The following is an 8,018-nucleotide window of genomic DNA, read 5'->3' as shown; positions in this document are numbered from 1 at the left end:
CGGGGCGGGCGGAACCTGCGGGCTGGAGTTGGAAAAGGGCATTTTGCTTTCGTCCCTTTTTGACCTTTCGCTTTCCGCTTCCCAATTTCAAGTAACCTTTTGGTTTCTTGTGTGTGCCCTTTGTATAAACCTCTTTTTAGATGTTTAAAATATAGATGTTTAGAAGCATATTTATTTAGTGAAAGGGGAAAGTATTCTGATTTGGGACAGAAGGCTTAGGCCTGGTCTCCTCCATCTTCATTTGGGTGGTGCAATCACTTAAGCAGGCCGCTAACCCTCCGCCACTCTGTTAGGGCCTTGAGATTCCAAGATGCAAGATTTAGGCTAATAGATATGGATGCTGGTTTGCACATACTTTGCTGATGCTTAAGCTTCTTGGAATATATTAAAATAAATAGAATAGTAATAATGGAAGGTACTCGGATTTTGGCATGGGTTTGTGTAAAGCTTTGTCATTTAAAGCTTGTTTTTCCCAATCCCAGTTAACTTTACATTGGATTTCTTTTTTTTTTTCTTTTCTTTTTTTTTTTTTTGTGTTGGAGTCTCACTCCGTCGCCCAGACTGGAGGGCAGTGGCCGCTCCCGGCCACCGCAGCCTCGACCTGCTGGGCTCAGGCCATCCTTCCGCCTCCGCCTTCCGAGTAGCCGGAATTACAGCCATGGGCTACCACGCCCGGCTGATTTTTGATTTATTGTAGAGATGAGGTCTCGCTGCCCAGGCGGGTCTCGAACCCGCGGGCTCAGGCGATCCACTCACTTCAGCCTCCCAAAGGCGCGGGATTACAGGCTGAGCCACCGAGCCTGGCTTGGATTCCATTTTTTAAGTGAATTTTTAAATTAAATAGGTTTAGTTTTTAAAAGTTCGTGGGTATCTGGTATTACTAGGCAATCTTCTGACAAAATAAGTTAAATTTCAATTAAGAAACTGTACAGTAGCTAACAACAACCGCAGGGCTATGAAGCTTTATTGTGTTGCATCCTCAGCAGACCCACACTTTCTCCTATCCCTTATCCCTCCCTCATCCATAACATGCCAGATATCCCTGTGGCAACAAAAGTACGTTTACTGTCATGACCAGTACAAAATGATGAGATGGAAGAATAAAGGAAACATCAGAACATGTAAGAAAGCAGCGTCAACCATTTGTAAAGGTAATGGAGAAAAGCCTAAAGGCCTTGCCAATTTTTTGTATACGAATACAATGCAAATGACATGGCTTGTTTAGTCATTGCTGTTTCTATTTTGGTCCATTTACGATGCTTTCAAGAAATTACTTTGAAGAGTGATGCCAATAGGATTCAGCTTTTGCAATCTTCATTGTAAGCAGCACCATCAATATTTAATGATATTTAACAGATTTCATATTTAATGGAATTGCATAAGGCAAGATTTCATTTGTGTGAAAACATATTTAAATTGACCAAAGAGTCTGTAGTCCCAGCTATTCCAGAGGCTGAGGTGGAAGGATCGCCTGAGCCCAACAAATTACACATCGTTGATGTTTTGTCAAAGACAGGTCTTGTTAAAAAATAACATAAACGCTAGTGTTTTTTTTTTTTTTCCTCTCAGAAAATGTACACCAAGGATATCTGACTCCCTTGAATGAATTGTTAGTTGGCAAATGAGGAAAATACGTTGTCATGGTAGTTTGCAGAAATAGTCCCAATTCTTCCTCCCTCCTTGTATTCATACCCTTATCCATGCCTTATCTCTGACTCGGGTCAGCCTTGTGATATATATTGGCTAATACTATATTAGCAAGTGTGACCCCAAAAAAGTAGCAGGAAAGTGGTGGAAATGGTAAATATACACTAACTAGCTTCACCACATAGAACAAAGTGAGTCATCTTAGCCATTCCAACTGAGGCCACCCTAGGTTGACCATCAATCAGCTGCCTCCCCAGATATGTGCACATGCCCTGCTGAGATCAGTCAAGCCTGTCCAGGTCAGCTGAACTCTGCAGACCCATACACTTTAAAATGTATATTTTGGTTTGCCACACTGAGGTTTTGTTGATTGTTGTGCAGCATTATGGTGGCAATAGATAACTGATATATATGTCCTCCATTGTATGTTATAAATTTTCTGGAATGAGAATTTGTCTGGTAGCTTGAGGAAAAATAGTCTATTTTCCAGTAAGAAGGAAAAATGTCTTGGTATTTTTGAAAACCATACAGTTGTCTGGCATCCCAGGAATGCCTGTCCTTGGGGGGAGAAGAAGAAATGATCAAATAGTATAAGAAGTAGATGAATAAGCAAATAATTTGAGTGAGGAACTGATATTATTTTAGGGATTGCATTTCATTACTGCTTTTCTTCTATATAATTTTCATAAAAGTATTTTTGATAATTTTCATGTAGGTCATTTCATATTTCTATCAAATTTTAAAATACTAGAAATAATGATTTATTCCATATTTTTCTAAAGTCTTATAATCATATAGTACTTTTAAAAAGAGAAAAGGTGAAAACATTTTTATTCTAATTGTTCTTCTCTTGAAATAAGCAGAAGTTTATTATCACTGTGGTTAGGCTCAGGTTAGCAAAAAAAAAAATTTCGGTGTGCTCAGTGTGTCAGTGTTACCCTGAGCAACAAGAATTCAAAGATGATTAAGACATAATCTTTGTCCTTGTGGATCTTAAAGCTTAATGGGGGAGACAAATATAAAAACAGATAATTTCAGTATAATGTGATTTGCACAAAATTCTATGGAAGCACAGAGAATGGTTTGTCACTTGACCTGGATGTACCACAGAGAGCTGAGACTCACAATCAGACCTGATAACTAAGGTAAGGAAATTAGAAAGGATGTTTCAGGGCAGGGGAGACAGAATGAACACAGGCCTCAAAGCGTGAAGCTGGATGGTGTGAGATGGTACGTTTATTATTTACTAAGGAGTAGATAATAAAATGGAATGTGGGAGTAAATGGTGTTGGAGAAACTGATAGAGGCCAGTTCGGGAAGGCTTGTGTCCATTGTAAGGGACATGGACATTATTCTGAAGGCCATGGGGTACGCTGAAGTGATTCAAAACAGGAGTGACATGGTCAGATCTGTGCTTCACGCAGATCTCTCTGGGCACAGGATAGACTAAAGGACACAGAACTAGTTGACTAGCCGAAAGTCAATGCTGTATTCGAGGGAAAGAGAGGATGCAGACCTGGATTAGGACAGTAGTAGAAAGTATAGAGACTCTGGGGCAGATTTTGGTGATAGTAGCAGATAAAACTGGTAAGACTAGTAACTGGTTTGAATTGGGGTGGGGGTAAAGAAAAGAAGGAAGCTAGGATAATGTCGTTTATCCCCTCTTTGGGTGATGTGGGAAGAGCTGCTGCTGGCTGTTCACAGCTGCTCCATCCCTGGGCATTCCCTTGGCTTCAGGAAACTGGCTTCACTCAGCTATGCTTCTTCAGGAGTGGCCTGTGACCAGTGAATGGCTGAAGAGGGGACACAAGGGCTCAGCCCTCTTGCTTCAATTTGGGAAAACTCTGGTGGGCCATCCCTGCTCCAGAAATCCCAGCAGGACCTGCTGAGGCCCCAATTGCAACCACACGTGAGTTAGCGTCTCCATCTGCCCGATCCTGCCTCCTCACTTCCTTCAGGATCTGTCTCCCAAGAGCATTCCCTGTCAACCTTCTGGATGTAGCTCTCCGTTTCAGAATATGTTTCTAGGAAACTCAGCTGCAGACAGATGGTCATCAGGGTTTTGATGTAGGTGATTGGTTGGTGGTGGTGCCACTAGCTAAGATCCAAACTATGGGAGCAGGAGTATGTTTGGGAGATGCAGGTGGGTAGAGAAAATGAATCCAGTTGGAGCAGTCTGTAGAAATTCAGATACATACGCTAGTGAATTTGGTAAGTGCTTTGCAAATTGCGGGGAATTAAGGATTTAGGAATCATCAACATAAAGATGATAGTTAAAATTGTGAACGTGGGTGTGGGTAAGTAAGAAGCAGCAAAGTAAGGCCAGTAGGCCAGTACAGGATGCTGGGAATGCTGACCCTTAGGGAATGAGCAGACCAGATGAGATCACAAAGGAATGCACATCCCAGAAGAAGAAAGGGTCAGAATGGAGCGAGGAAGGCCAGGAGAGGAGTGCCTTGAGAGCCAAGAAAGTCAAGATGATTAAGATTAGTGGGCCATCTTTGCCACCAGCCAAGCTCCCGTACAAGCTGTTGTCCTTTCTGAAATACAAGTCTGATCATGACACGTCTGCTTAGCACTTCCTGATGGGACACTCTTCTTGCCCCTGTCCTTTGCCTCTCTCCTATTTATCCCCCACAAGGATCATCAGAGGAGGCATCACACCTGCATCTCAGCCCTGCCTGGTGCATAGAAATTATCTTCTTTGGGAGCTGACTCCTTGAAGAGCTGGAGTTATGCAAGAATAAGAAAAGGCAAAGAAACCGAAGTAACTCTATGAGGAGCGGAGCATAGCAAGATGATCCTGAGCCCCTAAAGAGACTGGGCTCATGGAGTCAGAAAATCCTGCCCCCACCCACCCAAAAACTCTGGGGTCTGTGTGTAGGAGTTGATTTGCAAGGAGGTCATTTTCTGTCTTGGTTAAGCAGGAGGGAAGAGATTTGTGCATCAGCACGTGGACACAGAAAACATGCACAGCAAGGTTTCTCATTCCTTGGCCAACGGAAAACAAGGTGGTGAGCAGGAAGACACTGACGGTTGCTTTTTTTGGAGACAGGGTCTTGAGAGACTCAGCACATAACTTATTTCAGTTGCAAATGACAGAAACTTGACTGAAACCAATGGAAGTTCAAAAGGATGTAGACTACCTCAAGTCAGGGGAAGTCTAGGGAGGGAATACGTTCCAACAGTGACATGGGACACCCAAACACATCGACAGGACTCTCTTGTCTCACCTTCTCATTCTGCTTCTCAGATGCACTTATTCCATATATTGGGTACATCTCAGCTAGCAGTTCCAGGCTTTTATCATATTAAAGTACATCTAAATGGAAAGGGAGTTTTTCCCATCATCCGTACATCAAATCTCATAGAAGGAGTTTTAGTCTTATTTGGGTCATGTTCTCTTTTCACTGCTAATCGCAGGACAGGAAGAAGGGTACCACTGCTGGCCAGGTCTGGATTGAGGTTATGTTTTGGCCCAATCTAATGAATCGGCAGCGATACCTCGCTGCCAATGAAAAGACAAGAGGCAGAGACTGAGAGAAAAGGGAGTGTTTAATTTCTATAGGGAGATTGGTTGGCATCATTGCCCAAAAACCCACTCAAAGCAACACAGATTTATTCCAATATTTATATCCAAAATTTACAGCCCTTCAGCCACCCTGAGTTTGAAACCTACATGCAGTTTTAACATTACATTAATGAAACATTACATTAATGATTTTTGATACGTGACCCTTAATGTGGCACAAAGTCTCCCGGTCATGTTGTTGTTGACATTTGAGATAACATTTTGGAATTTAAAGTATGTTCTTTTACAGTTTTTTAGAGGAAGGGGCAGACAATTGCAATATTTGGATGGAAGGGAAAGTGATAATATTTAGGATGATAGCTTTCGATTGTTTTAAACCATAATTGTAACAATCTTTTCTTCTCAGAGCCCTAGCCTATAACAGTCCAATGTCCTCATATTCACAGATGGAGGGAAGGTGGGCAATGCCCACTCCAGGTTTTCGGATGCAGTCCTGCCGTCCTTGGACCACTCTCCTAATCATTAGGTGATCTGGCATGCCGGCTGTTTCTTCTTCAGCAACAGCAAGCGTTTACCAGATGAGATTGCCTTCTAGCCCAGTCAGGCAAGACCGTGCTAGCAGAGGAGAAGGGGTGGTGAGGGCAGTGTGGTTTGGGGGTGGGGAGAAAAATTGTGCGCTTTTAAGTTCAAACAGCTTTTATGTTTAGCTCCACTCAGCTAACCGTTTTTGAGACTTTTCTAAATGACTTATAATAAAATCAGTTGGCCTCTTCTCAGCTTATAATATATTGCCGTGGTTGTCAAGGAGCAGTTCTTTGTTTTAAAGTTTTGTTTTGTTTTAGTTGGGATGGCAGAGGTGCTAGGAAGATAAAGATCATTAGATACCCACTTCATGAGTAGGCCTGCTTTCGAGTTCAGGTGACACAAAGCTGGAGACAAAAGCATGTTCCTGGAAACCAGCATTCAGCAGGGACCACGGAATATCCCTTTCCCACTGAGTGCTGCTGCCACCACTTTCTTGTGGTCAAGAGACACCTTCTTCCAATGGCGGCTAATCAGATGAGGGGTCCAGATTGGAAAGATGGTTGGCTTGGGGCTGAGTGCTATGAGAGATGCCCAAGGGGTTTAAAAAGAGCTTATTGTTACCTGACTTCATATTATTTCTTTCTTTCTTTTTATTTTTTTTGAGTTGGAGTCTCACTCTGTCGCCCAGCCTGGAGTGCGGTGGCCGCTCCCGGCCCACGCAGCCTCGACCTGCTGGGCTCCGGCGATCCTTCCGCCTCGGCCTTCCGAGTAGCCGGAATTACAGGCGCGCGCTACCCCGCCCGGCTGATTTTTGATTTGTTGTAGAGATGAGGTCTTGCCAAGTTGGCCAGGCGGGTCTCGAACCCATGGGGTCAGGCAGTCCACTCACCTCAGCCTCCCAAAGGCGCGGGATTACAGGCTGAGCCACCGAGCCTGGCTCATATTATTTATTTCTTTATGATCTCTCTTCTCCATTAGAACATAAGTTCTGTGAAGGCCTGGAGCTCTGGGGAGGCTCCATCCCTGAGGGCAACATATTTTGCTCCCAGCTGTGTTCCAAGACGCATTGAAGAGTTCCACAAATATCCACTGAAGGAATGTTGAGTGGACTATCTAGGTCTTAAGGGGAGCAGTGCCACGATGAAAGGGAGCCAACCAATGCATTGCACGGAGTCCACAGACCCTGAGGGACCACTCCCTCAGGATGGGAGCAGAGTGAAATATTGTCAAAGAGGGCCACGTGGAGGAGGCTGGAGCTGGCCAGACTGGGCCTACAACCTCTGATCAGCTCCCAGAAGATTCTGTAACTTCTTCCCACAGCACCCACGGCCACAGAAACAGCTTGTTCCTAGGTATCGAGGCAGAGGATCTTTTATCTCTTTATAAACTTGCCCCCCCACTGAATAAAAACAGACAAATCCCAAAACTCACTCTTTCTCCTACCCTTCCACCCTGGCCCAAGCCTATTTCCCAGAGAGGAGGGAAAGCAGGGGTGACCTCTGTAAGAGAGAGGGGCCCATGGGAAGCTGGCTGACGATCCACTGGAATAGGTCACACCCATCCGTGGCGAGGGCCGAGGTTTTAAAGTTTGCGGAGAGAAGTAAGTTAGTGAAATGCCACTATTAACGTTCTAGTGACCGTATATTTACCCAGATACTCGAAGAGCACAAGAACATTTAGGTGGTCTTAGAAACTGCCATTCACCTCATGATGCCTGTGAGCTAAAACAACTTTAATGAAGATAGGAAACGCAGCGCATCATGGAATGTACAGTCATTTAGGGGAGATGACCCAGAACCTAGCAGATGAACTCACAAGATTACTTAGTGTTTTTGAAGACTTATCATTTGGTTCAAAACATCCACATTCCCTCAGCCTTATCTTACGTCAGGGATTCTCAAACTTGAGCACGCACCAGACTCACCTGGAAGACCTTGTTGAAACACGAATGCTGGAGCCCATCCTCAGAGCCTCTGCTTCTGCGGGTCAGGGTTGGGCCTGAGAATTTCCCTTTTTAATGTGCTCTCAGGTGCTGCTACTGCTCTTCAAGCCCCTACCTTGGAAAGCACTGATCTTCATGGTGGGGCAATTTCCTTCCTCTTTGCCAAATAAGACATAATTGCTTTTTATTATATAGTTTCGTGTGATATCTTAACCCATCTTAAGAATGCTTTCTGAAGATCTACATTTCTGACCCAATGAAGCCTCCAGCAAAACAGACAAAACAACCATTTCAGATAAGTGGGATTTAAAGATAACTGGTGTTAATCATACATCTTTATGGGTTATGAGTGGGACACTTTTATTCGAATAC

Source organism: Carlito syrichta, unplaced genomic scaffold (assembly GCF_000164805.1).
Source record: "Carlito syrichta isolate Samal-C Ts95f unplaced genomic scaffold, Tarsius_syrichta-2.0.1 Scaffold309804, whole genome shotgun sequence".
Taxonomy (NCBI): Eukaryota; Metazoa; Chordata; class Mammalia; order Primates; family Tarsiidae; genus Carlito; species Carlito syrichta.
Note: the sequence above shows the minus strand (reverse complement) of the source record.